Source organism: Triturus cristatus, chromosome 12 (assembly GCF_964204655.1).
Source record: "Triturus cristatus chromosome 12, aTriCri1.1, whole genome shotgun sequence".
Classification (NCBI taxonomy): domain Eukaryota; kingdom Metazoa; phylum Chordata; class Amphibia; order Caudata; family Salamandridae; genus Triturus; species Triturus cristatus.
In genome coordinates, this window is record NC_140595.1 from 725,611,753 (window position 1) to 725,627,700 (window position 15,948).

The window sequence follows — 15,948 nt, forward strand, 5'->3', positions numbered from 1 at the left end:
TTTGATGTGGGAAAACTTCAAAACTTTCAAACAAAATATTTGTAGGCAGCTTACAGCAAGTTGTTGTGGCTGAGTGGTTAAGGCGATGGACTCGAAATCCATTGGGGTATCCCCGCGCAGGTTCGAATCCTGCCAACAACGAGAATATTTTTATTATCGGCTACAATTTCAGAAGTTAACCTTTAGTATTTCTTCCATTTCAGTTTTATAAATAGGTGGCTTATTTTTGTGTCACTATTGCCTCTCCACATATTTGTTATCGCTACCTCTTTCATGTCTTTGCTACACCTCATTCCTACTTTAGCACTGGTGTAAACGCTTCAAATTATTATACCGTTGCTCTCTCATTCATACCTGCGCATGCACTTGAAAGTTACTTTACCAATAAAAGACGCAAAGAGAGAAATAGAACAAAAGTGCTGGCTGGATTGTCAAACACACTTCATAAAACTGCATTTTCTTTTTTATTCTCCCCCGTGTTACATGCTTAACCTCCCCATGTGTAATTTCTCTTAACCTGCTGTCCCAGGAAGAGAATTTCATCTACAGGCTCTTTCTGTGTTTTTTTCCCTAGTCTGTCTTTCCCATTTCTTAGCTGTGTAACTGTTCCTTTACGCGCTCTATTTAAACGCCATCAATCTCATTTGAGCTCCTTGCTCCCGCTTCTGTTTTCTCCACCTCTCATACTGCCAGTTCTCTCTTTCTCTGTGGTTGGTGGCTACTTTCCTGAGCTTCCGAAGCCACGTGGTTCCTGCCTCTTGTTGTCAGGCTTGAATTGGAAAAGGAACCATATTAACAAGCCTTTACCACACACACACGGCGGAAGTTTATACTTTAATTCAGTGAGCTAAGAAAAGCGTGTTGTGGGTCCCCTACGAGCCATGGTGCTTGCTTCATCATGATTTGGCACCAGTCATTAGCCGCAGCTCTGCTAATGAGCCACTGAGGTCAGTTTCAATATTTACTCAAAAACATAACCATGCAGCCCACCCCTCAACTGTGTATTTATCTTGCTTTTCTGCTGTTCGTGTGATTAGCTGGGAGGAGCTCACGGCGACATCCTCCCTATAAAAGTGTAGATGGATCACTCTCTAACTCTTTCTTGCTTCACATACAAATGGCTTGAAAGGTGCAGGGAAGATGCAGGTCTAATAGACAGAATAGAAGGTCTGTGCCAGGTGGGTTTCTCTGCATTGGTGTCCCATCACAGGTCCGCAAGTGTAATGTGTGAACTTTGACTCCTGGCATTTCACAAGCAGGCGGCCAGGAAACGGTTTCAGCCTATCAACCACTGAGGAGACGCAGCCTCTGAATGAGGAATGAGGAAGCAATGAATACATCCAGCCTATCACAGGAATAGCCCTGAGTGTTCCGAATTATAAATTCTCCATGTCCCTGTATGTCGTTGAGCCCAAGTAGCTCGCCGTGATCGTATAGTGGTTAGTACTCTGCGTTGTGGCCGCAGCAACCTCGGTTTGAATCCGAGTCACGGCATTGTGGTTGGCAATGTCACGGCAGTTGGGTGTTAATTTTACAGAATTAGCAAATGTGCCAGTGGTTTTTGTAAAATGTCTATTAAAAACAGATCCTTTCAAATATTTAAACCATCTAACAACAAATGATTTAAACTCGCATGATTATAAGCTGTAGCTATAATGTATTTACTTACATAAATTATCGTTCTTGAACCTATTGGGGGTGGAGGGGGAGCGGAGCTCACCCCCCAGGTGCAGTTGAGTGACCTGTGTTGTGGCTCTCTAGAGGGAAGGCACAAATTTTGCTGTCACCCAGCCCAATCCAGACGTGTATTGGGGCCAGGTTTCAGGCAAATAGAGCAGTAAGTGCAGAGACATGTTCACTCTCTAAAAGTGGCATTTCTAAAATAGTAAAGTTAAATCCAACCTCACCAGTAAGTAGGACTTTCAATAAATAAATAAAGCTACTCCTCTCCGATATGGAATTAACAAATAAAAAGTATAGGGGAATACACAGAGCTAACCTATGAGAGGGGTAGACCTCACAGTAGTGAAAAATGAAATAGACTGTTTGGTACTTACAGGACACGCGAACCACCAAAGTACATATCTTATTTTTTACTTACATAGCATCATGCACCTAGGACTACCTAGGGCCTACCTTAGGTGTAAATTATATGTAATAAAAGGGGAGTTTAAGGCTTGGCAAGTAGGCTGGGACTCCCCTGGGAGACCCCTGAGTCTATGCCCAGAACCATAACTCTGCCAGTCGAGTACTTACCTAAAAGCCGATAACTCACTTTTCTTCCATAGGCTAAAATTTCGTTGTTTCACTTGGAAATTCTTCTAAGTGGTGTGGAGTTTTGGAACTTTAAAATATTCATCTAAAATCAGCCGAACAACGAATTCTGATTTACTCACCTGTTATCAGGAGAGACCTCAGTGCTGCATCTTGGAGCTCAGTACTGACCCTGAAAAGTAATTTTAACCGTACTTACCAGTAACTCGAATTTCCTTCCATGGGATATCATTGCCTGCTTTTTGCTGAAAATTTTCTGAGTGTCGATTTTTGAAACTTACAAATATTCTTTAAAAATCGTACCAACTGTGAAAACGTAATTGTTTACCTGTTTTAGATAGATGTCCCAGTACTGAGCCTAGGAGCCCAGCACTGGATTACAAAAGTAACGAGAACGTACTTTACCCGTAACTTGAATTTTCTTCCATAGGAAACCATTGACTGTTTTTCTGTGAAATTTCTTCTAAGTGTCGATTTTGCAAACATGTAAATATTCCTTAAAAATCGCCTGTATAACTTAAACACAGTTTCTCAACTGCTTACAGGTGGTACAGTAGTGCTGGATCTAGGATCCAACACTGACCTAGAAAAAGTAACCATAACCCCACTTACCTGCTAAGTGAATTTCCTTCCATAGGATAACATTGGTAATTTGATCAGCAAAAGTTTCTAAGTGTCAACTTTTAAAATAGCAAAATATTGCTTAAAAATCACAACAGTAACTAAAACGAATTTACTCACTTGTTTCCAAGAACTGTCCCAGGACTGAAACTAGGATCCAGTCCTGGATTTAGAAAAGTAATCCTGAAAGTAATTAATTGCATATAACTTAAAATTCCCATTGAGCTCAATGTATTATTGTGATTCAAATTGTGTTGCCTATTGCAATAAACTGTAACTATGACCTGCAAAAGTCAATTGCCTATTGCAAAGTATTTAACTAAAGCATCTCATTCTGAGCAAGTATATTTTGATACCTATTGTTGGTTCTAAAATAAAACAACAATATCTTTTGTATGCAAACCAATGGCCTAGAGTTCAGTTCTTGAGTGTGTGAGACCATTTGCTGACTGAGTGTGTACAACAAATGTTTTACACTGTACTCTGATACTGCCTTACTGCTCGGCAAGCTACCACTTTAGAGAGTAAGGTTATATCTAACTTTAGCCTCTGCCAAACCTCTGGGGACTGGGGACTCTGTGCACACTGTACCTATTTGGGAACAGTATATACAGAGCCACTTTCTCACAGTAGTGATAAAGTGATTAGAGTCCTACGGCCAACATAAAGATACAGCAAAACGTGAGGTGAAAAGCAAAAAGGTTGCTGGTAGGCCACCTTAAGGATGCCAGGTCTAACAAAAACTGAACTAAGGATAACATGAGTAAAACATCAGGTTTCTCTACTGCATTTGGTGAGACAAGTGGGCCTTCTTTTATCTTCCATTCAAGCAATCTTTGACAGACCCCTTTATTATAGAGCTTTTCAAGGATTAAAGATAAGGCACTTACAAAGGAGTCCCAAATAATCAGAGATGGTTGACTTCTGTAATATGGGTCGTAGACTAAAAGCAGCACAAAAACAGAGTGCAACAGGGTCCAAAAAACTTGAGTGCCACAAGAGAGTTTGAATGCAAGCGTATCCTTTTACAGATCCAGAGATATACTCATGCAATTTTTATTTTTAGGACAGAACGTGCATGATGAAAAAAACATTGTTTTTAAAAAGCGCATTGCAGAATATCAGTACTTTGATGTGGGAAAACTTCAAAACTTTCAAACAAAATATTTGTAGGCAGCTTACAGCAAGTTGTTGTGGCCGAGTGGTTAAGGCGATGGACTCGAAATCCATTGGGGTATCCCCGCGCAGGTTCGAATCCTGCCAACAACGAGAATCTTTTTATTATCGGCTACAATTTCAGAAGTTAACCTTTAGTATTTCTTCCATTTCAGTTTTATAAATAGGTGGCTTATTTTTGTGTCACTATTGCCTCTCCACATATTTGTTTTCGCTACCCCTTTCATGTCTTTGCTACACCTCATTCCTACTTTAGCACTGGTGTAAACGCTTCAAATTATTATACCGTTGCTCTCTCATTCATACCTGGGCATGCACTTGAAAGTTACTTTACCAATAAAAGACGCAAAGAGAGAAATAGAACAAAAGTGCTGGCTGGATTGGCAAACACACTTCATAAAACTGCATTTTCTTTTTTATTCTCCCCCGTGTTACATGCTTAACCTCCCCATGTGTAATTTCTCTTAACCTGCTGTCCCAGGAAGAGAATTTCATCTACTGGCTCTTTCTGTGTTTTTTTCCCTAGTCTGTCTTTCCCATTTCTTAGCTGTGTAACTGTTCCTTTACGCGCTCTATTTAAACGCCATCAATCTCATTTGAGCTCCTTGCTCCCGCTTCTGTTTTCTCCACCTCTCATACTGTCAGTTCTCTCTTTCTCTGTGGTTGGTGGCTACTTTCCTGAGTTTCCGAAGCCACGTGGTTCCTGCCTCTTGTTGTCAGACTTGAATTGGAAAAGGAACTATATTAACAAGCCTTTACCACTCACACACGGCGGAAGATTATACTTTAATTCAGTGAGCTAAGAAAAGCGTGTTGTGGGTCCCCTACGAGCCATGGTGCTTGCTTCATCATGATTTGGCACCAGTCATTAGCCGCAGCTCTGCTAATGAGCCACTGAGATCAGTTTCAATATTTACTCAAAAACATAACCATGCAGCCCACCCCTCAACTGTGTATTTATCTTGCTTTTCTGCTGTTCGTGTGATTAGCTGGGAGGAGCTCACGGCGACATCCTCCCTATAAAAGTGTAGATGGATCACTCTCTAACTCTTTCTTGCTTCACATACAAATGGCTTGAAAGGTGCAGGGAAGATGCAGGTCTAATAGACAGAATAGAAGGTCTGTGCCAGGTGGGTTTCTCTGCATTGGTGTCCCATCACAGGTCCGCAAGTGTAATGTGTGATCTTTGACTCCTGGCATTTCACAAGCAGGCGGCCAGGAAACGGTTTCAGCCTATCAACCACTGAGGAGACGCAGCCTCTGAATGAGGAATGAGGAAGCAATGAATACATCCAGCCTATCACAGGAACAGCCCTGAGTGTTCCGAATTATAAATTCTCCATGTCACTGTATGTCGTTGAGCCCAAGTAGCTCGCCGTGATCGTATAGTGGTTAGTACTCTGCGTTGTGGCCGCAGCAACCTCGGTTCGAATCCGAGCCACGGCATTGTGGTTGGCAATATCACGGCAGTTGGGTGTTAATTTTACAGAATTAGCAAATGTACCAGTGGTTTTTGTAAAATGTCTATTAAAAACAGATCCTTTCAAATATTTAAACCATCTAACAACAAATGATTTAAACTCGCATGATTATAAGCTGTAGCTATAATGTATTTACTTACATAAATTATCGTTCTTGAACCTATTGGGGGTGGAGGGGGAGCGGAGCTCACCCCCCAGGTGCTGTTGAGTGACCTGTGTTGTGGCTCTCTAGAGGGAAGGCACAAATGTTGCTGTCACCCAGCCCAATCCAGACGTGTATTGGGGCCAGGTTTCAGGCAAATAGAGCAGTAAGTGCAGAGACATGTTCACTCTCTAAAAGTGGCATTTCTAAAATAGTAAAGTTAAATCCAACCTCACCAGTAAGTAGGATTTTCAATAAATAAATAAAGCTACTCCTCTCCGATATGGAATTACCAAATAAAAAGTATAGGGGAATACACAGAGCTAACCTATGAAAGGGGTAGACCTCACAGTAGTGAAAAATGAAATAGACTGTTTGGTACTTACAGGACACACGAACCACCAAAGTACATATCTTATGTTTTACTTACATAGCATCATGCACCTAGGACTACCTAGGGCCTACCTTAGGTGTAAATTATATGTAATAAAAGGGGAGTTTAAGGCTTGGCAAGTAGGCTGGGACTCCCCTGGGAGACCCCTGAGTCTATGCCCAGAACCATAACTCTGCCAGTCGAGTACTTACCTAAAAGCCGATAACTCACTTTTCTTCCATAGGCTAACATTGAGTGGTTTCACTTGGAAATTCTTCTAAGTGGTGTGGAGTTTTGGAACTTTAAAATATTCATCTAAAATCAGCCGAACAACGAATTCTGATTTACTCACCTGTTATCAGGAGAGACCTCAGTGCTGCATCTTGGAGCTCAGTACTGACCCTGAAAAGTAATTTTAACCGTACTTACCAGTAACTCGAATTTCCTTCCATGGGATATCATTGCCTGCTTTTTGCTGAAAATTTTCTAAGTGTCGATTTTTGAAACTTACAAATATTCTTTAAAAATCGTACCAACTGTGAAAACGTAATTGTTTACCTGTTTTAGATAGATGTCCCAGTACTGAGCATAGGAGCCCAGCACTGGATTACAAAAGTAACGAGAACGTACTTTACCCGTAACTTGAATTTTCTTCCATAGGAAACCATTGACTGTTTTTCTGTGAAATTTCTTCTAAGTGTCGATTTTGCAAACATGTAAATATTCCTTAAAAATCGCCTGTATAACTTAAACGCAGTTTCTCAACTGCTTACAGGTGGTACAGTAGTGCTGGATCTAGGATCCAACACTGACCTAGAAAACGTAACCATAACCCCACTTACCTGCTAAGTGAATTTCCTTCCATAGGATAACATTGGTAATTTGATCAGCAAAAGTTTCTAAGTGTCAACTTTTAAAATAGCAAAATATTGCTTAAAAATCACAACAGTAACTAAAACGAATTTACTCACTTGTTTCCAAGAACTGTCCCAGGACTGAATCTAGGATCCAGTCCTGGATTTAGAAAAGTAATCCTGAAAGTAATTAATTGCATATAACTTAAAATTCCCATTGAGCTCAATGTATTATTGTGATTCAAATTGTGTTGCCTATTGCAATAAACTGTAACTATGACCTGCAAAAGTCAATTGCCTATTGCAAAGTATTTAACTAAAGCATCTCATTCTGAGAAAGTATATTTTGATACCTATTGTTGGTTCTAAAATAAAACAACAATATCTTTTGTATGCAAACCAATGGCCTAGAGTTCAGTTCTTGAGTGTGTGAGACCATTTGCTGACTGAGTGTGTACAACAAATGTTTTACACTGTACTCTGATACTGCCTTACTGCTCGGCAAGCTACCACTTTAGAGAGTAAGGTTATATCTAACTTTAGCCTCTGCCAAACCTCTGGGGACTGGGGACTCTGTGCACACTGTACCTATTTGGGAACAGTATATACAGAGCCACTTTCTCACAGTAGTGATAAAGTGATTAGAGTCCTAAGGCCAACATAAAGATACAGCAAAACGTGAGGTGAAAAGCAAAAAGGTTGCTGGTAGGCCACCTTAAGGATGCCAGGTCTACCAAAAACTGAACTAAGGATAACATGAGTAAAACATCAGGTTTCTCTACTGCATTTGGTGAGACAAGTGGGCCTTCTTTTATCTTCCATTCAAGCAATCTTTGACAGACCCCTTTATTATAGAGCTTTTCAAGGATTAAAGATAAGGCACTTACAAAGGAGTCCCAAATACTCAGAGATGGTTGACTTCTGTAATATGGGTCGTAGACTAAAAGCAGCGCAAAAACAGAGTGCAACAGGGTCCAAAAAACTTGAGTGCCACAAGGGAGTTTGAATGCAAGCGTATCCTTTTACAGATCCAGAGATATACTCATGCAATTTTTGTTTTTAGGACAGAACGTGCATGATGAAAAAAACATTGTTTTTAAAAAGCGCATTGCAGAATATCAGTACTTTGATGTGGGAAAACTTCAAAACTTTCAAACAAAATATTTGTAGGCAGCTTACAGCAAGTTGTTGTGGCTGAGTGGTTAAGGCGATGGACTCGAAATCCATTGGGGTATCCCCGCGCAGGTTTGAATCCTGCCAACAACGAGAATCTTTTTATTATCGGCTACAATTTCAGAAGTTAACCTTTAGTATTTCTTCCATTTCAGTTTTATAAATAGGTGGCTTATTTTTGTGTCACTATTGCCTCTCCACATATTTGTTATCGCTACCTCTTTCATGTCTTTGCTACACCTCATTCCTACTTTAGCACTGGTGTAAACGCTTCAAATTATTATACCGTTGCTCTCTCATTCTTACCTGCGCATGCACTTGAAAGTTACTTTACCAATAAAAGACGCAAAGAGAGAAATAGAACAAAAGTGCTGGCTGGATTGGCAAACACACTTCATAAAACTGCATTTTCTTTTTTATTCTCCCCCGTGTTACATGCTTAACCTCCCCATGTGTAATTTCTCTTAACCTGCTGTCCCAGGAAGAGAATTTCATCTACAGGCTCTTTCTGTGTTTTTTTCCCTAGTCTGTCTTTCCCATTTCTTAGCTGTGTAACTGTTCCTTTACGCGCTCTATTTAAACGCCATCAATCTCATTTGAGCTCCTTGCTCCCGCTTCTGTTTTCTCCACCTCTCATACTGCCAGTTCTCTCTTTCTCTGTGGTTGGTGGCTACTTTCCTGAGCTTCCGAAGCCACGTGGTTCCTGCCTCTTGTTGTCAGGCTTGAATTGGAAAAGGAACCATATTAACAAGCCTTTACCACACACACACGGCGGAAGTTTATACTTTAATTCAGTGAGCTAAGAAAAGCGTGTTGTGGGTCCCCTACGAGCCATGGTGCTTGCTTCATCATGATTTGGCACCAGTCATTAGCCGCAGCTCTGCTAATGAGCCACTGAGGTCAGTTTCAATATTTACTCAAAAACATAACCATGCAGCCTACCCCTCAACTGTGTATTTATCTTGCTTTTCTGCTGTTCGTGTGATTAGCTGGGAGGAGCTCACAGCGACATCCTCCCTATAAAAGTGTAGATGGATCACTCTCTAACTCTTTCTTGCTTCACATACAAATGGCTTGAAAGGTGCAGGGAAGATGCAGGTCTAATAGACAGAATAGAAGGTCTGTGCCAGGTGGGTTTCTCTGCATTGGTGTCCCATCACAGGTCCGCAAGTGTAATGTGTGAACTTTGACTCCTGGCATTTCACAAGCAGGCGGCCAGGAAACGGTTTCAGCCTATCAACCACTGAGGAGACGCAGCCTCTGAATGAGGAATGAGGAAGCAATGAATACATCCAGCCTATCACAGGAATAGCCCTGAGTGTTCCGAATTATAAATTCTCCATGTCACTGTATGTCGTTGAGCCCAAGTAGCTCGCCGTGATCGTATAGTGGTTAGTACTCTGCGTTGTGGCCGCAGCAACCTCGGTTTGAATCCGAGTCACGGCATTGTGGTTGGCAATGTCACGGCAGTTGGGTGTTAATTTTACAGAATTAGCAAATGTGCCAGTGGTTTTTGTAAAATGTCTATTAAAAACAGATCCTTTCAAATATTTAAACCATCTAACAACAAATGATTTAAACTCGCATGATTATAAGCTGTAGCTATAATGTATTTACTTACATAAATTATCGTTCTTGAACCTATTGGGGGTGGAGGGGGAGCGGAGCTCACCCCCCAGGTGCAGTTGAGTGACCTGTGTTGTGGCTCTCTAGAGGGAAGGCACAAATTTTGCTGTCACCCAGCCCAATCCAGACGTGTATTGGGGCCAGGTTTCAGGCAAATAGAGCAGTAAGTGCAGAGAAATGTTCACTCTCTAAAAGTGGCATTTCTAAAATAGTAAAGTTAAATCCAACCTCACCAGTAAGTAGGATTTTCAATAAATAAATAAAGCTACTCCTCTCCGATATGGAATTACCAAATAAAAAGTATAGGGGAATACACAGAGCTAACCTATGAGAGGGGTAGACCTCACAGTAGTGAAAAATGAAATAGACTGTTTGGTACTTACAGGGCACGCGAACGACCAAAATACATATCTTATTTTTTACTTACATAGCATCATGCACCTAGGACTACCTAGGGCCTACCTTAGGTGTAAATTATATGTAATAAAAGGGGAGTTTAAGGCTTGGCAAGTAGGCTGGGACTCCCCTGGGAGACCCCTGAGTCTATGCCCAGAACCATAACTCTGCCAGTCGAGTACTTACCTAAAAGCCGATAACTCACTTTTCCTCCATAGGCTAACATTGAGTGGTTTCACTTGGAAATTCTTCTAGTGGTGTGGAGTTTTGGAACTTTAAAATATTCATCTAAAATCAGCCGAACAACGAATTCTGATTTACTCACCTGTTATCAGGAGAGACCTCAGTGCTGCATCTTGGAGCTCGGTACTGACCCTGAAAAGTAATTTTAACCGTACTTACCAGTAACTCGAATTTCCTTCCATGGGATATCATTGCCTGCTTTTTGCTGAAAATTTTCTAAGTGTCGATTTTTGAAACTTACAAATATTCTTTAAAAATCGTACCAACTGTGAAAACGTAATTGTTTACCTGTTTTAGATAGATGTCCCAGTACTGAGCCTAGGAGCCCAGCACTGGATTACAAAAGTAACGAGAACGTACTTTACCCGTAACTTGAATTTTCTTCCATAGGAAACCATTGACTGTTTTTCTGTGAAATTTCTTCTAAGTGTCGATTTTGCAAACATGTAAATATTCCTTAAAAATCCCCTGTATAACTTAAACGCAGTTTCTCAACTGCTTACAGGTGGTACAGTAGTGCTGGATCTAGGATCCAACACTGACCTAGAAAAAGTAACCATAATCCCACTTACCTGCTAAGTGAATTTCCTTCCATAGGATAAAGTTGGTAATTTGATCAGCAAAAGTTTCTAAGTGTCAACTTTTAAAATAGCAAAATATTGTTTAAAAATCACAACAGTAACTAAAACGAATTTACTCACTTGTTTCCAAGAACTGTCCCAGGACTGAATCTAGGATCCAGTCCTGGATTTAGAAAAGTAATCCTGAAAGTAATTAATTGCATATAACTTAAAATTCCCATTGAGCTCAATGTATTATTGTGATTCAAATTGTGTTGCCTATTGCAATAAACTGTAACTATGACCTGCAAAAGTCAATTGCCTATTGCAAAGTATTTAACTAAAGCATCTCATTCTGAGAAAGTATATTTTGATACCTATTGTTGGTTCTAAAATAAAACAACAATATCTTTTGTATGCAAACCAATGGCCTAGAGTTCAGTTCTTGAGTGTGTGAGACCATTTGCTGACTGAGTGTTTACAACAAATGTTTTACACTGTACTCTGATACTGCCTTACTGCTCGGCAAGCTACCACTTTAGAGAGTAAGGTTATATCTAACTTTAGCCTCTGCCAAACCTCTGGGGACTGGGGACTCTGTGCACACTGTACCTATTTGGGAACAGTATATACAGAACCACTTTCTCACAGTAGTGATAAAGTGATTAGAGTCCTAAGGCCAACATAAAGATACAGCAAAACGTGAGGTGAAAAGCAAAAAGGTTGCTGGTAGGCCACCTTAAGGATGCCAGGTCTACCAAAAACTGAACTAAGGATAACATGAGTAAAACATCAGGTTTCTCTACTGCATTTGGTGAGACAAGTGGGCCTTCTTTTATCTTCCATTCAAGCAATCTTTGACAGACCCCTTTATTATAGAGCTTTTCAAGGATTAAAGATAAGGCACTTACAAAGGAGTCCAAAATACTCAGAGATGGTTGACTTCTGTAATATGGGTCGTAGACTAAAAGCAGCGCAAAAACAGAGTGCAACAGGGTCCAAAAAACTTGAGTGCCACAAGGGAGTTTGAATGCAAGCGTATCCTTTTACAGATCCAGAGATATACTCATGCAATTTTTGTTTTTAGGACAGAACGTGCATGATGAAAAAAACATTGTTTTTAAAAAGCGCATTGCAGAATATCAGTACTTTGATGTGGGAAAACTTCAAAACTTTCAAACAAAATATTTGTAGGCAGCTTACAGCAAGTTGTTGTGGCTGAGTGGTTAAGGCGATGGACTCGAAATCCATTGGGGTATCCCCGCGCAGGTTCGAATCCTGCCAACAACGAGAATATTTTTATTATCGGCTACAATTTCAGAAGTTAACCTTTAGTATTTCTTCCATTTCAGTTTTATAAATAGGTGGCTTATTTTTGTGTCACTATTGCCTCTCCACATATTTGTTATCGCTACCTCTTTCATGTCTTTGCTACACCTCATTCCTACTTTAGCACTGGTGTAAACGCTTCAAATTATTATACCGTTGCTCTCTCATTCATACCTGCGCATGCACTTGAAAGTTACTTTACCAATAAAAGACGCAAAGAGAGAAATAGAACAAAAGTGCTGGCTGGATTGTCAAACACACTTCATAAAACTGCATTTTCTTTTTTATTCTCCCCCGTGTTACATGCTTAACCTCCCCATGTGTAATTTCTCTTAACCTGCTGTCCCAGGAAGAGAATTTCATCTACAGGCTCTTTCTGTGTTTTTTTCCCTAGTCTGTCTTTCCCATTTCTTAGCTGTGTAACTGTTCCTTTACGCGCTCTATTTAAACGCCATCAATCTCATTTGAGCTCCTTGCTCCCGCTTCTGTTTTCTCCACCTCTCATACTGCCAGTTCTCTCTTTCTCTGTGGTTGGTGGCTACTTTCCTGAGCTTCCGAAGCCACGTGGTTCCTGCCTCTTGTTGTCAGGCTTGAATTGGAAAAGGAACCATATTAACAAGCCTTTACCACACACACACGGCGGAAGTTTATACTTTAATTCAGTGAGCTAAGAAAAGCGTGTTGTGGGTCCCCTACGAGCCATGGTGCTTGCTTCATCATGATTTGGCACCAGTCATTAGCCGCAGCTCTGCTAATGAGCCACTGAGGTCAGTTTCAATATTTACTCAAAAACATAACCATGCAGCCCACCCCTCAACTGTGTATTTATCTTGCTTTTCTGCTGTTCGTGTGATTAGCTGGGAGGAGCTCACGGCGACATCCTCCCTATAAAAGTGTAGATGGATCACTCTCTAACTCTTTCTTGCTTCACATACAAATGGCTTGAAAGGTGCAGGGAAGATGCAGGTCTAATAGACAGAATAGAAGGTCTGTGCCAGGTGGGTTTCTCTGCATTGGTGTCCCATCACAGGTCCGCAAGTGTAATGTGTGAACTTTGACTCCTGGCATTTCACAAGCAGGCGGCCAGGAAACGGTTTCAGCCTATCAACCACTGAGGAGACGCAGCCTCTGAATGAGGAATGAGGAAGCAATGAATACATCCAGCCTATCACAGGAATAGCCCTGAGTGTTCCGAATTATAAATTCTCCATGTCCCTGTATGTCGTTGAGCCCAAGTAGCTCGCCGTGATCGTATAGTGGTTAGTACTCTGCGTTGTGGCCGCAGCAACCTCGGTTTGAATCCGAGTCACGGCATTGTGGTTGGCAATGTCACGGCAGTTGGGTGTTAATTTTACAGAATTAGCAAATGTGCCAGTGGTTTTTGTAAAATGTCTATTAAAAACAGATCCTTTCAAATATTTAAACCATCTAACAACAAATGATTTAAACTCGCATGATTATAAGCTGTAGCTATAATGTATTTACTTACATAAATTATCGTTCTTGAACCTATTGGGGGTGGAGGGGGAGCGGAGCTCACCCCCCAGGTGCAGTTGAGTGACCTGTGTTGTGGCTCTCTAGAGGGAAGGCACAAATTTTGCTGTCACCCAGCCCAATCCAGACGTGTATTGGGGCCAGGTTTCAGGCAAATAGAGCAGTAAGTGCAGAGACATGTTCACTCTCTAAAAGTGGCATTTCTAAAATAGTAAAGTTAAATCCAACCTCACCAGTAAGTAGGACTTTCAATAAATAAATAAAGCTACTCCTCTCCGATATGGAATTAACAAATAAAAAGTATAGGGGAATACACAGAGCTAACCTATGAGAGGGGTAGACCTCACAGTAGTGAAAAATGAAATAGACTGTTTGGTACTTACAGGACACGCGAACCACCAAAGTACATATCTTATTTTTTACTTACATAGCATCATGCACCTAGGACTACCTAGGGCCTACCTTAGGTGTAAATTATATGTAATAAAAGGGGAGTTTAAGGCTTGGCAAGTAGGCTGGGACTCCCCTGGGAGACCCCTGAGTCTATGCCCAGAACCATAACTCTGCCAGTCGAGTACTTACCTAAAAGCCGATAACTCACTTTTCTTCCATAGGCTAAAATTTCGTTGTTTCACTTGGAAATTCTTCTAAGTGGTGTGGAGTTTTGGAACTTTAAAATATTCATCTAAAATCAGCCGAACAACGAATTCTGATTTACTCACCTGTTATCAGGAGAGACCTCAGTGCTGCATCTTGGAGCTCAGTACTGACCCTGAAAAGTAATTTTAACCGTACTTACCAGTAACTCGAATTTCCTTCCATGGGATATCATTGCCTGCTTTTTGCTGAAAATTTTCTGAGTGTCGATTTTTGAAACTTACAAATATTCTTTAAAAATCGTACCAACTGTGAAAACGTAATTGTTTACCTGTTTTAGATAGATGTCCCAGTACTGAGCCTAGGAGCCCAGCACTGGATTACAAAAGTAACGAGAACGTACTTTACCCGTAACTTGAATTTTCTTCCATAGGAAACCATTGACTGTTTTTCTGTGAAATTTCTTCTAAGTGTCGATTTTGCAAACATGTAAATATTCCTTAAAAATCGCCTGTATAACTTAAACACAGTTTCTCAACTGCTTACAGGTGGTACAGTAGTGCTGGATCTAGGATCCAACACTGACCTAGAAAAAGTAACCATAACCCCACTTACCTGCTAAGTGAATTTCCTTCCATAGGATAACATTGGTAATTTGATCAGCAAAAGTTTCTAAGTGTCAACTTTTAAAATAGCAAAATATTGCTTAAAAATCACAACAGTAACTAAAACGAATTTACTCACTTGTTTCCAAGAACTGTCCCAGGACTGAATCTAGGATCCAGTCCTGGATTTAGAAAAGTAATCCTGAAAGTAATTAATTGCATATAACTTAAAATTCCCATTGAGCTCAATGTATTATTGTGATTCAAATTGTGTTGCCTATTGCAATAAACTGTAACTATGACCTGCAAAAGTCAATTGCCTATTGCAAAGTATTTAACTAAAGCATCTCATTCTGAGCAAGTATATTTTGATACCTATTGTTGGTTCTAAAATAAAACAACAATATCTTTTGTATGCAAACCAATGGCCTAGAGTTCAGTTCTTGAGTGTGTGAGACCATTTGCTGACTGAGTGTGTACAACAAATGTTTTACACTGTACTCTGATACTGCCTTACTGCTCGGCAAGCTACCACTTTAGAGAGTAAGGTTATATCTAACTTTAGCCTCTGCCAAACCTCTGGGGACTGGGGACTCTGTGCACACTGTACCTATTTGGGAACAGTATATACAGAGCCACTTTCTCACAGTAGTGATAAAGTGATTAGAGTCCTACGGCCAACATAAAGATACAGCAAAACGTGAGGTGAAAAGCAAAAAGGTTGCTGGTAGGCCACCTTAAGGATGCCAGGTCTAACAAAAACTGAACTAAGGATAACATGAGTAAAACATCAGGTTTCTCTACTGCATTTGGTGAGACAAGTGGGCCTTCTTTTATCTTCCATTCAAGCAATCTTTGACAGACCCCTTTATTATAGAGCTTTTCAAGGATTAAAGATAAGGCACTTACAAAGGAGTCCCAAATAATCAGAGATGGTTGACTTCTGTAATATGGGTCGTAGACTAAAAGCAGCACAAAAACAGAGTGCAACAGGGTCCAAAAAA

General features: G+C 40.5%; 4 non-coding genes across 4 annotated transcripts; all 4 read left to right on the plus strand.

The window, feature by feature from the left end:
• Positions 1-59: 59 nt before the first annotated feature.
• Positions 60-141, plus strand: TRNAS-CGA (transfer RNA serine (anticodon CGA)). Its single transcript has one exon. It is a non-coding gene; the product is annotated as a tRNA-Ser (tRNA).
• Positions 142-4,082: 3,941 nt separating this feature from the next.
• On the plus strand, positions 4,083-4,164 carry TRNAS-CGA (transfer RNA serine (anticodon CGA)). Its single transcript has one exon. It is a non-coding gene; the product is annotated as a tRNA-Ser (tRNA).
• Positions 4,165-8,105: 3,941 nt separating this feature from the next.
• TRNAS-CGA (transfer RNA serine (anticodon CGA)) lies at positions 8,106-8,187 on the plus strand. Its single transcript has one exon. It is a non-coding gene; the product is annotated as a tRNA-Ser (tRNA).
• A 3,940-nt stretch (positions 8,188-12,127) lies between these two features.
• Positions 12,128-12,209, plus strand: TRNAS-CGA (transfer RNA serine (anticodon CGA)). Its single transcript has one exon. It is a non-coding gene; the product is annotated as a tRNA-Ser (tRNA).
• The last annotated feature ends 3,739 nt before the right edge of the window (positions 12,210-15,948 follow it).